Raw genomic sequence first — 21505 nt, forward strand, 5'->3', positions numbered from 1 at the left:
AGAAGGTACAAATGGTTAGGACAAAAAAAAAGCCAAGCTTTCTAAAGGTGACATTTTCAGAATTATGACTTAAAATCCGACTTTACCTTTAAAGAGGATATTAAATCACAATTCATTTGAGTCTAAACAGGACATCTCTACTTGCTCCTAATTCAAGGTTAACACTTATTAAATGTAATAAGGTAACCCAATGTTAGTCAAAGGGAGAGATAGACCTTACAGTAATGAAAAATGATTTTAGGACTTTCTCACTACTAGGACATGTAAATCTTAAACCCACATGTCCTACTTTTTAAATGTTATGTTATGTTAACGGGTCTTATAGAGCGCAACAGCTCCCTCGGCTAAGAGGCGTCCCGGCGCTAAGCAACAAAGGAGCCGTTCGCAAGTAACACTAAAGGCCTACAAGGAGGGGAACAAAAATGTCTTAATGGCTTTCCTAAAATGGAAGTAGTTGGTGAGGCCACGAATATGAGCCGGTAAAGAGTTCCACAGAATAGCGGCTCTGTTACGAAAAGAGCGCCCACCAGCTCTCACTCTTCTCACCCGGGGAACCACCACCAGGCATTGTCCCATAGTTCGAAGTGATCGTGTGGGTGTGTAGGGTAGAAGAAGGTCGGACAGAATTTGTGGAGATGCCAATTTCAGGATTTTAAAGGCAATACACAGTGCTTTAAACTCAATTCGCCTGGCAACAGGCAACCAATGAAGGTGGCGAAACGCACTGGTCACTGAACAAGTTCTGCGCAAACCCAAAAGCGATCTTACAACAGCATTCTGGACTCTCTGTAGCCTCTGAACATCGGATTTGTTTGCTCCCAGATACAGCGAGCAGGCATAATCCAGCTTAGACAGAATCAGGGCCTGAATAATAGTCTGTTTGGTCGAGGCATCAAAAAAGGCCAAAATAGGCTTGAGCCCGCGCAGCATACCGAAACAAGTTCCTGCCACCCTTCTTGTTTGAGTCTGGAAGCTAAGTGAACTGTCCATCCAGACCCCCAGGTTCTTTACTACAGGTTTAGGGGTAGGTGCCACCCCCAAACTCTTAGGCCACCACAGTTCACTCCAGCAGTCATGGTTCCCTCCCACCAGCAGCACCTCAGACTTGTTGGTATTCAGTTGAAGGCAGTTGGCAGACATCCACTCACCGATCACCGAGAGGTCGCCCTGAAATTTCCTGGCGTCCTGCTTGGGGTCACCCGAGAGAGCCACCACCAACTGAGTGTCGTCGGCATAGGAAACCATGGTTAGCCATCTGCTCCTGGCTACATCCGCTAGAGGCTGAACATAAAGGTTAAAGAGCAGGGGGCACAAGGACGAGCCCTGTGGGACCCCCTGGCTAATAGGAAAGACACCAGAAGCAAAAGGGGGAGCAACTACCTGAAACATCCTATCAGCGAGAAAGGAGGACAGCCACCCAAATGCCAGGCCAGTAACTCCAGCCTTAGATAGACGGTTCAGGAGAATGGCATGAGACACGGTGTCAAATGCGGTGCTGAGATCCAAAAGGATCAGCGCCGACGTTTGCCCTGCGTCTAAGGCTGTCCACAGATGTTCAGTCACGGCCAGAAGCGCCGATTCAGTGCTGTGGCCAGGTCGAAACCCATTTTGAGAAGGATCGAGCCTCTGATTAACATTAAGAAAGTCCGTCAGAAGGGAGTTAATATAAGCCTCAGTGATCTTCGCGATCCAAGGTAACAGGGAAATGGGACGAAAGCTGTCAGCTTTATGAGGGTCTAGAGATGGTTTCTTGAGCAGCGGCAGAACCCTGGCCTGCTTCCAGGCCATGGGCACAACCGCTGCGCTCAAGGACCCATTGATCACCATTTCCAAAGGATAAATGATAGTAGGTAACAGTTTTTTAAATTGGTCCGGCTTCAGAGGATCGGCAGGAGAGCCCGACTTAACCTTAGAGCAGAGTGTCAGTAGAACCTCTTGCGTTATTGGGGGAAAGGCTTCAAGGACACCATCAGTGAGGTTACAAGAGGTCACAAGAGGACCTATGGAAGCCACAGGGAAGCTTTTATAGATGTCCTCAACCTTCTTGACAAAAAAGTTAGCCAGATCGTCACACTGCGAATCAGAGGCATTACTGAACTTACGGCATCCTTCGGAAATACAGTGCACCCTGCCCTATGGGCATTTAGGGACTACCTTAGGGGAGAGAGATATGTATTTAAAAATAATATTTAGGTTTGGCAAACGGTTTATTTTGCCAGGTTGAAATGACAGTTTAAAACTGCACTGCAGACAGCAATGGTAGATCTAGGACATGTTTTAAAGGGCTACTTTAGTGGGTGACACAAAGAGTGCTCCAGGCCCACTGGTAGCACTTACTTTACAGGCCATTCAGGCCATTACAGGCCATTTTCAACTGAGCCGCCGACACCATCGCACCCATGCTCTGCCACACCATCAACCGCTCCCTGGCAACCGTCTCGTTCCCTGACGACTGGAAACACGCTGAGATCAACCCCCTCCTGTAGAAACCCTCGGCGGACCCCACCGACCTCAAAAACTACAGACCCATCTCCCTGCTCCCATTCCCAGCGAAAGTCATTGAGAAAGCCATCAACAGCCAACTCGCCACATTCATCGAAGAGCACAACATCCTCAACTCCTCCCAATCCGGCTTCAGAAAAAAACACAGTACGGAAACCGCCCTCCTCGCCGCAACAGACGACATCCGTACCTTACTGGACAAAGGAGAAACAGCAGCCCTCATCCTCCTTGACCTCTCAGCGGTGTTCGACACAGTCTCTCACCGTACCCTAATACGCAGACTCCATGACGCAGGGATCCAAGACAAGGCCCTCGACTGGATCTGCTCCTTCCTCTCTGGCAGAACGTAGCGGGTCAGACTCCCCCCCCCCCCCTTTCCTCTCAGACCCTACACCTACCACCTGCGGAGTCCCCCAGGGGTCCTCCCTCAGCCCTACGCTCTTTAACGTCTACATGGCTCCGCTCGCCCCCATTGTCAGAACCTACGGACTCAACATTGTGTCATACACAGACGACACCCAACTCATCCTCTCCCTATCCAACGAACCCAACACCGCCAGACACAACTTTCGAGAAGGCATGGAAGCCATTGCCAAATGGATGAAAAACAGCTGCCTACAACTAAACACCAACAAAACGGAAGTACTCATCATGGGCCCAAACCCAGACACCTGGAACGACACCTGGTGGCCCCCGGAAGCCCTCCCACCCCCCCGGACCACGCATGCAACCTGGGAATCATCCTGGACTCAGAGCTCAAAATGGACCGTCAGATCAACTCCGTCTCCTCCTCCTGCTTTCACACCCTCCGCCTCCTACGTAAGACCTTCAAATGGATCCCCCTCTAACACAGAAAGACCGTCACTCACACCCTGGTCACCAGCAGGCTCGACTACGGCAACGCGCTCTATGCCGGAATAAACAAAAACCTCACCCGCAAGCTACAGAACATCCAAAACGCCGCTGCAAGACTGCTTCTCAACCTGCCAAGACACTGCCACATCTCCCAGCACCTGCACACACTCCACTGGCTCCCCATCGAAGCTAGAATCACCTTCAAGATGCTAACCCACGCTCACAAGGCCCTCCACGACACCGGACCAGCATACCTGAATAGCCGACTCAAATTCCACGCACCCCAAAGGACCCTACAATCAGCCCAGCTCTCCTACGCCGTGGTCCCCCGCACCAGAAAGACCAGATCGGGAGGCCGCTCCTTCTCCTTCCGCGTGGCCAGAGCCTGGAACGGCCTTCCGCTCCACCTCAGACAGAGAACATCGCTCCCCATCTTCGCAAGAAACCTCAAAACCTGGCTCTTCGACAGACCCCCTCCTTGCGAACCCCCCCCCCCCCCCACACCCCTCAGCGCCTTGAGACCCTTACGGGTGAGTAGTCATGCTTAACAAACACCTGACCTGATTTGATGTAGTACCACGTACCAGGGACCTACACGTAAATTAAATGTGGCAAAGAGTAGTAAGCCAATTGTACCATGTTTTAGGGAGAGAACACAAGCATTCTAGCACTGGTTAGCAGTGGTAAAGGTCACAGAGTACTAAAGCCAACAAAAACAAATCCAGCAAAACTAAAGCAATGAAGGCAAAAGGTTTGGGCGAATACCACACCAAGGATGTCGCGTCTTACAGTTACATTGCAGTGCTTGCTGTCTAGTTCTTTTTCACTCTTCGTCATACCATTGCTCTTAATCACCAACTCTCAGACACCCTGACTGTGGTGGCATAGCTCAAAACATGATCCCACCCTGATAAAGTTTGAGGCTTTGTATCCCACCAAAGGGAGGTAGGCATGTGTTCCACCTTTACCATGTGAGCGCCCGTTAGGTGAACTCCGCAAAGCAGCTTTCCTAATTCACCATGTCGCAGTTGGTATGTGTGTTTTTTTCTTCCCTGGGACCGCACGGCTAGAGGGCACACAACCTTTTAGTTTGGAATTTCAAAATTCTGCCAGAAATTCTGGGATTTTCAGATGGGTCAAATCCCAGAATTCTCTGCACAAGGCAAACTTATGCAGAAGCGCTTGCAAGCACGTGGAAGTCTCTTGTGTAATCTGGTCAATGAGTCCAGCAACTCCTTGTCCAGATGGCGTGCACTATCAACGAGCCTGTCATCTGTGCCGAGAATCCCAGGGCAGCCCCAGCTGCTTCATTTCGACAAGGTAGGAGAAAGGCTGGTTGATAGCTAGACACGGACACTAGGGAGAGAGAGTGGTTGGTCTCAGCGCCGACTCCAGAAACAACACAGCTGAGTCCGAGAAGCAAAACCAGGATTCATAAATTCTGCTTTTTAAATGACCCAATGGCTGAGATTTACGCACCAAGAGTTGGTCACCCAGCTGCCAAGCCCAATTTTTCCAGACATTAGGACCAACAAGGACCTTTTCATTACAGGAACACCTGCTCAACAAATAAATTGCGACCCCATTCACGTCAAAACAGGTGCTTCCTCCTTACAGGTACTGGCAAACACCAACGATCCACCAATAGGGAAACCAGCCCCACAGAAATCACTGATAGATCTACCCGTAAGTAAAGTGGTAACTGGAACTGCACAGGTGCACCAGTTTAAGTCCACAACAAATGAAATGGAAGCATCCATAAGCGTAGTAATTGAGGGAAACATAAAGGAATTCAGGGAGGAAAAGTTAAAGTTAAACAATAACGACCAACAAGTGATCGCACCAGAGGAAGGCAGTAGTTTTTCTACAAAAGTAAATCAATTAAACCTGTCATCCCCAATAACAATTTCATCTGTTAGTAGGATCGATCACGGGTCAGGGGATTCGGGGAAGTGCTGTGAAGATTATCCAAACGCACAATGGAGCCAAACCCTGTTAGGCACACTGGATCAAGCAATAAGGGTTCTGAATTACCAATCAGATAAAATGGAAGTCCAAATAGACCTCATTAACTTAATCGCCGGCCACATCTCAGGTATAAACACCAAGATGGACTTGATCACGTCCCTACTAACACTCAGGGGAAACTTGGAGCCTCAAACAAACAATGACAAACAACTGCCTAATTGTGGCTGCGGCATCATAATTGAGAAATTGGCAAATTTGCCCGAAATTCGAGGGGCCGTAAAACTAACATGTAACACCAAGCAGAACACGGAAACTCAAAATAAGGTTGAAACAAAGGAAATATCAAAAGGCAATAAATTAATAACAAAGCCAAATAGTAAGCACAAGGGTGAAACAGAGCAAGAGGAATCTGATGATCAACCCGATATAACGGATTACCAAATGGAAGTAACACAGAGCATCCTCAAGATCTCGCCTATTGTAAAACCAACAAAAAGGCAAGGAAAACGTGCAAGGAAGGCCAGGCTTAAATATAACAAAGAACAAGGCTTAGGTCCGGAGAAAAACTTTTCAATTTTTACAATCAAAACATCACAAAGGGAAAAAAACGAATCACTGAAAGAGTCCACTTGTGAGGCATGACTAACAGTAGCAGATCAATCGAAACATATATCAGAACCCAAGTCAAAGAAAGAAACTTCGATCTCTATTGTCCCCACTATTCAAAAAAAGACGAATCAGGATCTCCATATAGCTGCAGGATACCCATCAGCAAAACAAGCAGACCAAAAATATAGACATGAAAAGTGGCGACCAGATCGAAACCAACTATTTGAGAAAGGTGCAGGGCGAGAAAAAATAACTAAAGTCCTAGAGAAAAATGCATCTCAGAGTTATAGAGGTCCAAGCCCAGATATAGGAGATAAAACATCTAATCGGAATGAGGAGAACAAAAAACTGAGCGAATCAGGAAGCTTGGAAAATTCAACAGGCAAGAGCTTGCATGAGAAAACAAACATCAAAGCTCAAAGCAATCCTAAACTGATAAAAGTCACAATAATTGGAAAGGGCCGAAGATGCAGGCTCCCTCTCATTGAACCAGAATCTGAGCCAACAGGGACACCGACATCTAAAAACCCTGGAAAAGTAGAGAAAAAAAAGCATAAGGTGAATGCAAAACTAATGGAGCAAGAATCCCACGCTGATCATGACATATCAGCTACTAGAAACTCTGCAGAAGGATAAAAGGAAACTTTACAATCTTCCAGTAGCAACCAAAATCAGTCAGATGTGTTTGAATCAAAACTGATATTTGCGCCCGAATATTCAACCAAAGGAAGGCAAGACATTTTGAATCGATAGAACTTGCTAAGGCTGTTTAAAGAAATCCCACTGACAACACAAGCGTCTCACTCACTGAACGTCTAGAAAGATGCAAAAAGAAATACGTGAGACTCCAACTAATGATCCGCATGCTCACTGAATATTTGAAAGCAAACATAATACCAGTTGGGTTGCAAGTCCGTAATGTACCCGGTGTCTTCGCGGATAATCCCAAGTATATAACAAATTTCAGTATCTTAGGCACCACCTGCTCAAGGCACTGGATGAGCATTGACACAGCATCTGAGCACCTCAAAACACTCGAGAAGGAAATTAACAACATTGAAAAATAAATCAAGGAGACAAGTTTAGTCCCTGAGTGCAAGAGAATACTAGAGCAAGCACAAAAAACAGCTGATGAGTTTCATATATTGGAGCAAAATAAAAAATCACTCAAGGTAAAAAAATATATTAAATCTTTCTCAGTAGTGAGGGCATATCCCTACCTACACAAGGATTTCTATACCAACCGCACATACACAAATCCTAACAATCTAGTTGGGTTCTCTGACACCTCGGTAGACTCCTCGGTCAATTTCGACCAAGGTGAAACCCCTAATACTTCAAATCGGCCACCCAACCTTACTTTTTTAGGTCAAGGCCAAAACGAACCACCCAAACGAGGGCGTGGCAAACAATGGCACAAACCCCCCGGGGGAGCGTCAATCACGCCAGAGATATTACCAGTGGTAGCCAGAATCATGACCCCCAATAACAATCTTGAAACTCTCCAGAATATGGAAACTATTCCCATCTTCAATCTCTCGAAGTACAACTTAGCTGACGCAGAGCTTTCTCTCCTTAGCAAAGGCCTGTCCTTCGTACCCACCATCCACCCCAACTTCCTAGAACTGCAAACCGAACTGCTCAGATTCTTCCGGCGAATACGCTTACATGCCTACTTTCTACTAAACCCTTCACCTAAAACTATCTCCAACACACCATTACGCCCGGCATCTACCTTCTCTCCAACATCAAGTATGAGTCCCGGTGAAGTCATAACCTTTGAGAAATTTGGTACTCAAGGACCTTTCCTCACTCCAAAATACCAAACGTTTCATTCCTTATAATCTCTCATTAGAAGAAAAGAAAGCGATTGAAACACTGAAAACACAAGGGTTAAAATTTTGGTACTTTCAGAATAGGATAAAGCACATTATTTCATTATCTTTCGGTTTTTGGAGGACATGGTATGTACGAGTTAGATGGTGTAGACTATTCCAGAAGAACGTAGACTGTTATATTCCCACTGTTTGGCCGACTCGGAGTAAGAACCTTTTGATACCTCTCAATGCCCTGTAAAATCGCCTCGATTAACGTATGTGGGCTCAATGACTATAGGAAAAGAGCGAAGGTAGCAGGGCTGTTGAGATTCTAACAGTTAGATCTAGTATGTCTTCAGGAGACGCATATTGAAGCATCGCAGTTATATCTGCTGGAACAACTGGGATTTGATGTAATTGCAGCAAGTAAACAAAACACTAGAACCAGGGGGGTAGCAATATTAGGAAGATTTAGGGATCTTGTGGTCTATAGGAAAAAGGAGGATCAATGGGGAAGATGGGTCATGGTCGACCTATGTTTTAAAGGGACACGGTTCACTTTAGTTACTATATATGGATCTACTGAAGATGACCCCGATGTTTGGCAGTATATGGATATGGAAATGCCACAGTGGCCAGAACCTATTGTATGTAGTGGGGATTTCAATATCCATGACCCGAGAAGCTCCTTTATAGAACCTAGTGGGAGGTACTTAGGGAGAAAGAAAAAATCACATAGAGCTCAGCTGCCATGACCCAGCACAACTCTTTAGGGGATCCATGGATGAAGTACCATCCCTTTATAGATGGTAGTACATTTTATTCCTCACCACATAAAGTATTGGTCAGATTGGATTATTTCTTAATTTCCAACTCTTTAATTTGTTATTCAAAAATAGAGAAACAACCTAGGATTATATCTGACCATAATCCGCTTGTTTTAACCTTAAACACCACTCAGATAAATATTATAAAAACCCAGTGGACTTTTGAGCGTAGCTTATTAAAAGATGAGGCATACCAGAAACATATGAAGAACTGGATAACAAATTATTGGGAAGATAATAGAGATACGGCGTCCCCTGGCTCAGTTTGGGATTGCTTTAAGGCTGGGGTTCGGGGGGAAACGATGAGTTTTGTAATGGCAAGGCGGAAAAGGGAAAAAAGACATTTGGAAGATATAAGGCTCAAGCTATATGCAGCAGAAGAAAATGTAGCTATAGCCATAACGCAGGGAATACCACTCGATCCTTATATACTCAGATTGGTCACTCTTAAAGGGGATGCTATGGAGGGCATTATCGCAAAAGCTGCTGAAAAATATCTTGTACATAAACAGGATACTTACGAGCTAAGCGAGAGAGTTGGGCATATTTTGGCTGTTAGAACTAGACAACGTGCAGCAAAGGCTGACATTAAGGAGATACAAGACCCTCAGGGAAATCTGGGTACTGACTCAGATTTTATCAGAGAAGTTTTTCACAAGTTCTATACCGACTTGTACTCTTTAGAAGACATAAGGGACCCAACCGATATAGAAAGATATCTTACTGACATCTCTGCCTCTGCTCTTTTGTCAGAGGATAGAGAGATGTTAGACGCCCCTTTACAGTTAGAAGAGATTAGAGGGGCACTGGAAAGTCTCCCCTCGGGGAAAGCTGCTGGGCCGGATCAAATCCCAGTGGAATTTTATAAAAATTTTCAGGACATCCTGCTCGTCGAGATGTTTCATATAATGCTTTATACACAACAAGGAGGTACCCCCCCGGAGTCTTGGGGGGGGGGGGGGGCGGATATTGTGAACATCCCAAAAAAAGGGAAATCCCTTATTTTCCCTGCCTCATATAGACCGATTACCCTCATGAACTCTGACGTTAAAATCTACTCTAAAATTCTTGCGACAAGGCTTGCACGGAACATAGAGCAGCTTGTAAGCCAGTCGCAACACGGTTTTATCCCAGGCAAGGGAACCACCCAACATGTGAGGACAGTTATTACAATGTTTGATGCCGCAGGAACCCTGGGCGACCCTATTGCAGCATTGTTTTTAGATGCAGAAAAAGCCTTCGATAGGGTCGCCTGGGAATACCTCTGGGCAGTCCTGAGATGGTGTGGTATAGGGGAAGGCTACATAACAGCTATACAAGCTTTATATAAAGGACCCACAGCCAGAGTTAGAGTGAACAGAGGGTATTCAGATGTAGTTAAAATCTGTAGGGGGACAAGACAGGGTTGTCCCTCGTCCCCACTTCTTTTTGCGTTATTTCTCGAACCACTATTACGACACCTGGAGAGAAATGGTGGAATCCCTCCAATGGTCTTGAATGGTAGAACAGTTAAAATTCTAGCATATGCTGATGACGTGGCTATACTAACACCCGACCCTGTTATGGCTATAATGGAGGTGGAACGAGAAGCCACCAAGTTTGGGCACTTGTCGGGTTATAGCTTAAATAAATCAAAGACCATGATAGTCAAGAATAAATACACCGTGTGCACTGACCCTAGGGTGGTTATGTCAGCCACGTATTTGGGTATTGTAATTGCAGCTAACATCGATGCTATCGTTGAGGCAAATATGACCCCTGTCATGGCTAAAGTAAAATTAGACTTAGATAGAGTGAATAATTTACATCTCTCCCTAGTCGGAGTCACTAATGTGGTGAAAATGACAATCTTGCCAAAATTTCTCTACTTATTTAGAGCAATTCCTTTATTTTTTTAATCTAAATGGTTCAACATGTTGGAGGGTATACTTAATAGGTTCATATGGGCACACGGAAAAACACGCAGAGCGTATAGATTCATGTCTTTACCTAGAGAAAGAGGAGGATGGGGAGCTCCCGATTTTAGATTATATTATTTGGCATCTGCCCTGCAATACATGCAGGGTTTAATTGGAGGAGGGGGGATTCTACAGAAAGTTAACTCTTCATCGACGGAGGTCTATACAATTTTATTGGGTCAGGAGACAGAAAATCGTCTACTAGAACATACCGATTTTGGTTGTCTCAGAAGAAAACAATTCAAAACTTTAGATGCGGCTATTAAAGTATGGAATGCTTTTTTGAAAAAAATGGGGCTGGGAATATGTCACAGATATGTCAGACTGTATAACAATAGATCCTTTCCCTCTGAAATTTTTTCGGACTCAATCATGGCTGTATGGGACCAAAAGGGAATTAAGCAACTTGGGGATTTAAGAGATTTAAGGGGAATAGTACAGTTTAGTACGCTTGTAAGCGCATTTGATTTAAGCAATAGGGACTTCTTCAAGTATTTGCAGATTAGGAGTTTTTTGGGTAAAAAGCAGGGCGGCTCAGCAGGGTACCAAACCAATGACTTTCTGGAGATTTTAATTTCTGGCGTGGAACATACGATTAGATCAGCGTATGCTATTCTAGTTAAAACTAAAGTGGATGATCTAGATAAACATAAACATAAGTGGGTGGAGAAACTTCAAGGAGGAATAGATGATTTCCAGGAGTCGCTGGATCTGGGATGTACTATACTGTGCTCGGCCTCCCTGCAATCGCAGCATTATAAAACATTATTTTCATTATACCATACTCCAGACAGAATTGCTAAATGGGGTGGTACTAGTGGGACTACCTGCCCTCGCTGTAGCTCATCAGATGCAGATATTATTCACATGTTTGCTACCTGCCCTCAACTATACACGCTAATCAGGGATATTGAGAGTTTTTTTGCCCAGGCATTAGGGTTACAGGTATCTCTAAACCCCTTGTCGATTTTATTGGGAATTGGAAATACCGAGTTAGACAAAGAATTTTTATTTATGTCTATGGCGGTGTATAGATTAACTCTAGCTAGGGCATGGTTAGATAAACCCCCCCCCCCCCATGCAAACATGGCTGGCGAATTTAATCTCCACATTTAATTTAGAAAAACCTATATATGCTAGGAAGGGAAGAACCGGGAGAGCTCTAGGCTTAAGAATATGGAAGCCATTAGCACGGTGGAGGGATGGGATAGGGTAGAGAGTAGAAGACTGAGGGGGTTTTGTTTGTTTGTTTTTTCTCTTGATTAAGTTAAACTATGATATGATTATTTAAATTTAAACTTGTTGGATAAGTCTCAATGTTGTGTATGATACCTCTATCGGGGGAAATATGTATTAATGAATATAAATGTGCGATGTTGAAAGTAAAATAAAAAATATATGAAAAAAAAAAAAATGAAACACTGACAACTAATGACTCCCTGGTTATTAAATCTGCAGACAAGGGAGGAGGGATAGTTTTGCAGGACAGGGAACAATATAAACAAGAAATTTTGCAACAAATTTCAAATACAGACCACTATTGCACACTTCCTACCAATCCAACCAAGGAACTGCAACAATTGATATTACGACTGATGCCAAATCCCAAGGATTTCTCAGCCAGAAATAATTTTTGTTCCTAACAACTCGGTGATCTATACTGTCCCCAAAATCCACGAAAACCTGACTGTACCACCAGGTCGTCCCATTGTCTCGGGTTGTGGATCCATTTTAGAGCCATTGGGACAATATGTGGACTACTTCATTAAGGAATTTGTCCCTAAAACAGAATGCTATGTACGGCACAGCATGGCAATGATTAATTTAGTGGAACATCAACCTTTTAACATTAACTCTGACCTCATGTGTACAATGGATGTCGAATCCTTGTACACCAACATACCACAGAACCAGGCACTTTTTGTTATTGAACACATACTTGACCTCAGACCCCGACCCCATGCAGTTCCCACTGTTTTTATACTCCAATTACTAGAACTTTGCCTCACAAGAAGTTTCTTTACATTTGATAACAAATTATATCAACAAGTAAAGGGCACTTCGATGGGTGCAGTTTTCGCACCAAGTCTTGCCATACTCTTTATGGATCATCTTGAAATGTCCATAAGCTTGACCCCCTAACAACCCATTTTACTCGGGGATAACCTTATGAAAGAGATACATTGACGATATTTTCATCATCTGGCATGCCCAAGAAGACTACGTCCACCAGTTCTTACATTGGCTTAACAACAACTGCCAAGGACTATCTTTTACCCTCACATACAGTCAAATCTCCATTCCTTTCTTAGATCTCCCTTTTCACCATGCTAATGGGGAACTCATTACCAGCCTATATAGAAAGCCAACTGAGTGCAATAATTTACTAAAATATGAAAGTAATCATCCACTGGCACTACGAGACTCCCTCCTGTATTCCCAATTCCTAAGAATCAGACGCAATTGTTACCTTAAAGAAGATTACTTCCATGAAGCCTTGGTTCTCTCCACCAAGCTCAAAGCAAGAGGTTATCCCCGGAGGTTGGTACGTACCGTACTTAAGAGAGCATGGTACTGTCCAAGAGATCTACTCCTATCCCCCAAACCCAGAACTCACAAAAACCGCATTGTATGCGTGACACCATTTTCCCCAGTCCCAAATGCAATCCGTAAATCTGTTTTGAAACATTGGACTGTATTAAATGCGGGCAACCTTAAAGTAGAGCGCCCACTATTTGCATTCCGTAAAAGTCGAAACATAAAAGATCATCTAATGAGAGCGGCCCTTCCAAACCCAAAACCTGCACCAACACTGACGGAACTATGGGGACTAGACCCACCAATTGGACATGTTAAGTGTGGGAATTTTAGTGTTTGTGAGCTCACTATCGACGTTAAGGAATTCACATTTAACAATGTAAAGATAAGATCTAAATTGTTGACCAATTGTAACACATCCAATGTAATCTATGTAATTGTTTGCCCATGTCAAAAAATCTACATTGGTCAAACGGTGCAGAAAATACGACTCCGGATTTGTCAACACCACAGTATGATCAGATGTAAGACACCCAATGCCCCCCTCGTTGAACACTTTACCAATCTGGGTCACAGCGAGGATGAACTTCAATGGACAATAATCAGTGTGGTAAACCCCCCCCCCCCCCCCCCCCAAGAGGTGCCAACATTGCAGCTCTGTTGAATAAGGAAGAACTTAAATGGATTTTACGCACAGAAAGTATAAAAAATGGACTCCAACAGGAATGAGGACTGAACGACCTTAATCTGACTTTATGAAAAACCTCTATCATGTATAAATGCAACTGGTTATGGGCATGTAATTATATTTTCCTAAAGAATGTCGAAAATTAGCCAATTCAGTGTTTAGAGCTAACTGTCAATTCAAGGTACTATTTTGTCTAGTATTTTGTGATTTTTCAAGTTCCCTCTTTGACATCTCCATGCATTTTCACATAACTCCGTTCTTCCCACCTGCTGGTACTACTACGTGCATGCCCAAGGATACAATATGTCACTTTCGTGACATATTGTATCCTTGGGCATGCACGTTTTAAACCAATCAGGCACCACACTTCCCGTGTTTCCTATCCCTCCTCACTCAAGATGGCCACCAGCACCGGCGTGCGCAACCTCAGTATTTAATCCTCCTCCTCACTTCACTCGCCCCATTCATTTTCGCCACTGCACGCCGAAGGCACAGACGGACATTGTTACGCCCCGTACCCACGAACTCATAGCATCACGTGGAATTTACCACTTATAGGTAAGCACGCCGGTACCCTGATTTATTCTTCAAAACCGATACTCCATTTACAATACTTAACCCTATCCTCCCCTTCTCTCCCCCTTCCACCCCGATTGTCTAGCCAGACTAGCCTGTCATTTTCCTCATGTCTGCCTCCAGCCAATAGGCAGAACAGACTCCTTGCTAAGTTTTCACTAGCAACGCCGAATCATTCAATTCCTCAAGGTAAGCTGCCTACTCACGCCGCCGCATATTGCGCCATTTCTCCCCTCCGGAGCGCTAATCACTTCTCTTTTTGACCCCCTTAGCCGCACACCCTTTTCCCGCGAATTCCTCCTGTCTTCCTGCGGCCTAACTGACGATCATTGCCTCACTGTGGTAAGCTCCCGCGACTAAGCACATTTCATAATATGCACGTAGTTTCTTCACACTGTGACCGGTACTTGTTCTTTTAACGCATGCGATTGATCCATTGCCACCTAGATCGTCTGTACACTTTGTTGCCGCTAGTCACGTCCTTTAATCACACTGGGACCTCTTTGCCCAATCGGTATTGATTGTCTCCGACCAAACAAAACTCATTACTGTCATTAAACTATCTTTTTGGACCAATACGCTATGGCGGCTTTACTTCTCTTTACTCTCCTTATTCTCCCCACATTGGGACCCTTATGGCCTAGCACCGCACTCTGTCATTCGAACGTAATGTATGGTTGTTATTGAATCTCGCAATTATAATTTTGCTCACTATTACCGCCTGCTCCATGATAAACACGTACATTAGAACGTAATTCTGCCCGCAGTAGTTATTATGTATGTTACTTTGCACAATGAACTTATGCTTCCTTGTATGATTTTTTGCGAAATCTCGCAACTGCTATTTTGCTTAATATTATCTTCTGCTCTCCAACAAGCACATGTACCTAAATGTATTTTTGTTCGTAGTAGTCATTGGTATGGCACTTTTTATTTTTGCTTCCTTGTTACTCATTTTTTCTACCCTTTCTTTCCCCTTTTCTCCCCCACATTGTATATGCCTCTTTAGTTGTATGTCTTTCAGGCAATTATTTCAGTTTGTCCTGATTATGATCCCATTATGTGTCTAGAAGGGATCGAAACGTCGTCGACTTTTTCAAAAACCGTGTATTCAAACGTATTGATATTTAATTTGTAGCGGTTTTTTGGTAGTCCATTACGCTTGTTTAACCACGAATATTTACCAACAAGCCTGTTTTTTTTGTCTGTTCTGTTATGTTTAATGTTCCATGTAGGATACAGAACTGTGTCCCACTTTATTAATGTTTCGCGGAGAATTTCTGAACATATTTATTGATTAAATCGAACTGTCCGGATGGACAGTGACTATATAGAAGAGATTGCATTCTATATTAATTTCTATTAATACTGAGACTTATCAAGGACCACTGTTTCTGTAAAAAATCACGACCCAAGGTTCTTGTTTTACCTAATGGGTACTTTGTATAAATTTTTTAAAGAAATCCCAAAACTTAATGGAATAGCCTCACAAGATCTAATATCCGTGGAATTTCAACAAACAACATCAACTTCAGACATTGAAGAATCATTGACAAAATGGTCCACAAAGGAAATAGTGGAGAAAACATACGCAATGAGATCAAGGTTTGGAGACTGGGGAATCACGCTAAGGCTACATAAACGCCCAAGGTACCCCTACCCCCTCCTAAAAAATTCCAGAAACTTAAAAGAGGAAGACACATCTGGGATAAGCCAAAAAACATGTGTACGCGGCGCCCGAGCCACCACTCCTGTAATGCCTCTCAACGTAAACTGGGCCAACACAACAGCGAGTCCACTAAACGCGGAAGGCCGAACATTTGATAGCATGGACTGGTCTTGGGTGCCAAAGGTGTTAAGTAACAAGCGTACCTAACGAAGAGCTTAAGTCAATCACGGAAGCCAAGAGGCTGGACCATAACTGGGGGGAGGCATGGCAGGACATGATTATGATCTGCTCATGGAACGTCCATGGCTTTAAAGACATAGGTCAGGACCATGAAACTCTTACCTTTTTCCAACAACAAGACATAATCCTGCTCCAGGAAACTTGGAATATGAACCCAGTTTCAATTTCAGCATATATAGAACACCACATTCTTGCAGAAAGATTTTCAATGTTCGGTAATCCGCGAGGCGGTTTATCGATATATGCTTCCCAAAAACATGACTGGTTAACTGAAGAACTGGATTCTGGGATTAACTGGGTACAAGTGATCAACATTACTGGTAAGCTCCCGACCAATAAATCATATTGGCAATTACTACTAGTTAATGTTTACATTCACCCAGAGAGAAAGAATCAGAAAGAAAAATTCACTACTTTAGTGAATCTGATAAAAGCGATGCAAAGATTTTACGAGCGATGCCCTATGTTCATCTCAGGAGATTTCAACTGTAATCTCATAACCAATAATCGGAATGAAAGAAAGAGGCTGGAGAACTGGGGAGCACGTATAATAACGAATGAATCAGAAAGCCTTGGTTTGACAATTTTGAACGGCAACAAAAAAGGAGATATACCAGAGGCAATAACACATTTGAGTGGAAAAGTTTGTTTAACAATAGACTTCACCATTACCAGTAGTAATTTAGTGCCATGCATCGACACATTCCAAATCGACCCGCGCATAGAAAGCGATCACCTTCCTCATATTACGAGAATTAACATTACTCTCGCACAGGCCCAAAAAGCAAATTCCCTTATACGACATGCAGAAAAGTTTAATCTACGAAAATTAAAATGGCGGGGAGCGGACTTCAAAATCATACAGGACACAATCAAGGAACACTTGAGCAAACTGGGGCCGCCGACAGAGGAGGAGCATATAAAAATCTGGGAACAGTTGGCCCTTGTCCTCATCCGAAAATTTCCAGCCATCCATGGAAGCCAAAAAAGACCAGATACCAGGAGGGAACCATGGTTTAATATTGAATTACGAGACCAAAAGAGAAGGATCGCAAGAGAGGTGTGATTACAAACACGGGCGGCAAGAATGGGCAGTAAAATTGATCAAAGTAAACTGAAGGAAATACGTAACAACTATAAGAAGATGTGGAGGGATGCGAAAGCAGCGTAAAAAGAAACCGTCTGGACAAAACTACTGTGTGCAAGCAAACTGCCAAATCGTAGGGACTTTTGGGGCATTATAAATAATTTGACTAAAGGCTCAAGACTGCAACAAGAAGCAGGAATCGGAGAGGAAATGTGGACTCAACATGTGCGAAACATGTACAGCAGCACGGTATCAGGGGCCGCAGAAGGGTCCCGAGAGCCCTACCTCGAACCAGAAAAAACACAAACAATACCCATTCAGGATCGTGCAGAACGTAAAGAACCAGGACTAGAGACATGTAGTAATGAACTAAACAACTTGACTGATATTAAACAATTAAGAGGCATAATACAACAACTAAAGACCGAGGGGGCGGCCGGTCCAAACGGGCTTCCCAATGCGCTTTTTAAAAATTACCCAGATTTATGGTCTGACTATCTTACGCCGCTCTTCAATCAGATTTATACTCAGAACAACGTCCCCAATTCCTGGAAAGGGAACATAATCCATCCAATATTCAAGCATGGAGATCACTGTAAGCCTGTAAACTACAGATTGATATCTCTGATTGATGTAGAGGCCAAGCTTTACGCTTCTTGTCTCCTAGTCTAACTCCAAGACTGAATGGATGAAAAGAACATAATTCCCAAGTTTCAAATGGGTTTTAGGCAAGGGATGAGCACAATAACAAATTTGGCCATCTTGGCGCTTTTAACGGAAAAAGCGGTAAAAAAGAAAACACGGCTGTAAGCATGTTTTGTCGATTTTAAAATCAGCTTTCGACCGAGTGAGTAGAAACCGTCTCTGGGAAAAACTAAACGCATGGGGATTGCCGAGTAAATTACTGAATGCAATAATTGCCTTATACAGTGATACCTGGGCAAGAGTGAAATTGGGCGACGGGTGCAGTGCAACCTCGAGCATCCATACGCAGCAAGGTCTAAAACAAGGCTGCGTCTTAGCGCCAAGCCTATTTTACTTGTTTCTCTCAGATATCAGTAAACACATGCAAGCAGCCGATTGTCATCCGCCGAATCTGGCCGATGAGCCAATTTCCTTTTTACAGTACGCTGACGACATTGTGGTGTTGAGCCAAAGTCCCGTTGGATTACAAAGAGTGATAAATAACCTAGTAACCTATTTGGACCAGGAAAGCTTGGAACTAAACAAAGAGAAAACCAAAGTTGTTTGCCTGGTGGACACTAAAAAAACTAAGTTTAAATGGCTTGTAAAAGGGGCAACGGTGGAAGAGCAAGTGTCCTACAAATATCTTGTCATAATAATAGGGCAGGGCACCACACATAAGGAACACAAACTGGCCGAAAAAGCCAAAGCGTAATCGTTAATCTTCGCATGCAGATTACTGTATAAAAAACTAGACTGCCCAAACCATAACCACCTCTTAAAAGTGATGGCTGCGCAAATCCTGCCCACACTGTCATACGGTCTAGTCATCTGGTGCGGTAAGGAGGCTGATTTGTTAAGCGAACTTCAGACGAAGGTTTATAAGGCCGTTTTCAATCTGCCAAAGTCTGCCTCTCCATCTCAGGTCCGGTTGGAATTCGGTCTCCAAAATCAGAAATTCCAAGGGATGTATGACATTACAACGCGTGTCATTACAACGCGTGCAGTTACATCGCATGCGTTACAACGCATGCGATGTTACAACGCTATGCCATTACAACGCAAGTCTTTACATCGACTTGCACTAGATGGCGTGCTAACATTAGAAAAGTGTAATTTACTATTCCAACTCCAGTCCACGTAACAGTAGGGAAGGTGTTGGGATAGTAAACTACACTATTTGTAATGTTAGCACGCCATCTAGCGCAAGTCGATGTACAGACTTGCGTTGTAATGGCATTGCGTTGTAACATCGCATGCGTTGTAACGCATGCGATGTAAAAGCTGCGCGTGGTAAAAACCGCGTTGTAATGGCTGTTCCCCATTCCAAGTTATGAGCGGTTTTGTTAAGCTATGTCATAAATTCCGCTACTCCGATCCAGACACAATGAACAGTTTATGCTGGGAAGAAATTAAACATCAGATGGATCAAGAAACACCAAACTCATGGGGAGGTTACTTGAGAACATCACTGGCTGAGCTGGAAATACAAACAGCATGGGATAACATGGCAGACAGAGCAAGCGTTAGTAAAGCTGTCAATGATGCAGCAAAAAAGAAATCTTTTCTGGAAGATAAAAAAGCAATTTGCAAACGTCGGCATGGGTGGACTGTGATCAATTCTTACAAATCTCTAAAACCGCAAGCATATTTAACAGCTCACTTTAGACTGCAGTTAAAAAAGAGCTTCACAGACTATCGGCTGGGCTTGCACGATTCAAAAGACCTACAGCCATCTTGGAAAAACACCCACCAAAGCAGCGCATTGTCGATTATGTGGCTTTTACAAGGAATCTTTAACTCATCTGCTATGTGCATGCCCAGCAGTAATTGATCTAAGGAGACAGTATTTAAAACCCATTTTTAACTAATTGAATATTCGCACGTGCAGGCAAGCTGTGATACGCTGGTTGGAAGGTTCCTCTATAACATGGGTACTCACAAACTTTCTCTCGGGGGCCAAATTTACAGTGTGGTTTCTGGCTGAGGGCCGCACCGGTGGGGGCGGGGCCAGTGGTGGAGGGGGCGGGGCTAGAGCAAAAAAAAAACTATGACCATGAGGTTGAACACAGGCCACTGCAGCGGACGCCTTCATCCACTGAGCCACCAGACCCGGTATGCACACATATCTATCTATCTATCTATCTATCTATCTATCTATCTATCTATCTATCTATCTATCTATCTATCTATCTATCTATCTATCTATCTATCTATCACTCTGTCTCCCGCCCTCTCTATCTATCTATCTATCTCTCACTCTGTCTCCCGCCCTCTCTATCTATCTATCTATCTATCTATCTATCTATCTATCTATCTATCTATCTATCTATCTATCTATCTATCTATCTATCTATCTCTCACTCTGTCTCCCGCCCTCTCTATCTATCTCTCTCTCCGTCCATCACTCTGTTTGTCTCCCTTTCTCTCTGTCTCTCTCTCCGTCCATCACTCTGTTTGTCTCCCTTTCTCTCTGTCTCCCTCCCTGTTTGTCTCCCTCTCGCTCCCTTTGTCTCCCTCCCTGTTTGTCTCCCTCTCGCTCCCTTTGTCTCACTCACTGTTTGTCTCCCTCTCGCTCCCTTTGTCTCACTCACTGTTTGTCTCCCTCTCGCTCCCTCTGTCTCACTCACTGTTTGTCTCCCTTTCACTCTGTCCCCTCCCTCTCTCTCTCTCCCTCTGTCTCCCTCCCTCTCCCTCTCTCCCTCTGTCTCCCTCCCTCCCTATCCCTCCCTCTGTCTCCGTCTCCCTCCCTCTGTCTCCGTCTCCCTCCCTCTGTCTCCCTCCCTCCCTCTGTCTGCCTCCCTCCCTCTGTCTCCCTCCCTCCCTTTGTCCTCCCTTCCTCCCTCTGTCTCCCTGCCTCTCTCTCCCTCCCTCTCTCGGTCTCCCTCTCTCCCTCCCTTCCTCTCCGTCTCCCTCCCTCTCTCTCCCTCCCTCTGTCTCACTCACTGTTTGTCTCCCTTTCTTTCTGTCCCCCTCCCTCCCTCTCTCTCTCCCTCCCTCTCTCCGTCTCCCTCCCTCTCTCTATTGCTCTCTTTCCCTCTGTCTCCCTCACTCTGTCTCCCTCACTCCCTCCTCCGTTCTCCCTCCGTCTCCCTCCCTCTCCCTCTCTCTCCCTCTCTCTCTCCCTGTCTTCCCCCCTCTCCCTGTCTTCCTCCTCTCCCTGTCTTCCTCCTCTCCCTGTCTTCCTCCTCTCCCTCTCTCTCCCTCCCTCTTCCTCCCTCTGTCGCACTCTGTCTTCCTCCCGCTGTCACCTCACCCCCTGCTCTCACTCCCTGCTGCCCTCCATCACCTCACCCTGCTGTCCTCTGTCACCTCACCCCTCGCTGACAGCTTCCAGGGAACGCACACGGCCGCCGCACCCAAGTACTTCACAGGTCTTTTAAAGGCCATTTACTTGTTAATGAGGCTTTGTTGTATTTCACCTCTTCTTAGCGCCCCTGCATCTCCACTCATTCAGAGGGGAGACGCAGGGACGCTAAGAAGAGGT

The 21505-nt window shown here is 44.5% G+C and overlaps 1 protein-coding gene across 1 annotated transcript in view; it reads left to right on the forward strand.

Moving 5' to 3' along the window:
• LOC146871420 (uncharacterized) overlaps positions 1-21505 on the forward strand; it is a 944195-nt gene that overhangs the window by 688748 nt on the left and 233942 nt on the right. The gene's annotated exons all lie outside the window — the stretch shown is intronic.

The sequence above is a fragment of the Triturus cristatus genome, chromosome 1_1 (genome assembly GCF_964204655.1).
Source record: "Triturus cristatus chromosome 1_1, aTriCri1.1, whole genome shotgun sequence".
Lineage (NCBI taxonomy): Eukaryota > Metazoa > Chordata > Amphibia > Caudata > Salamandridae > Triturus > Triturus cristatus.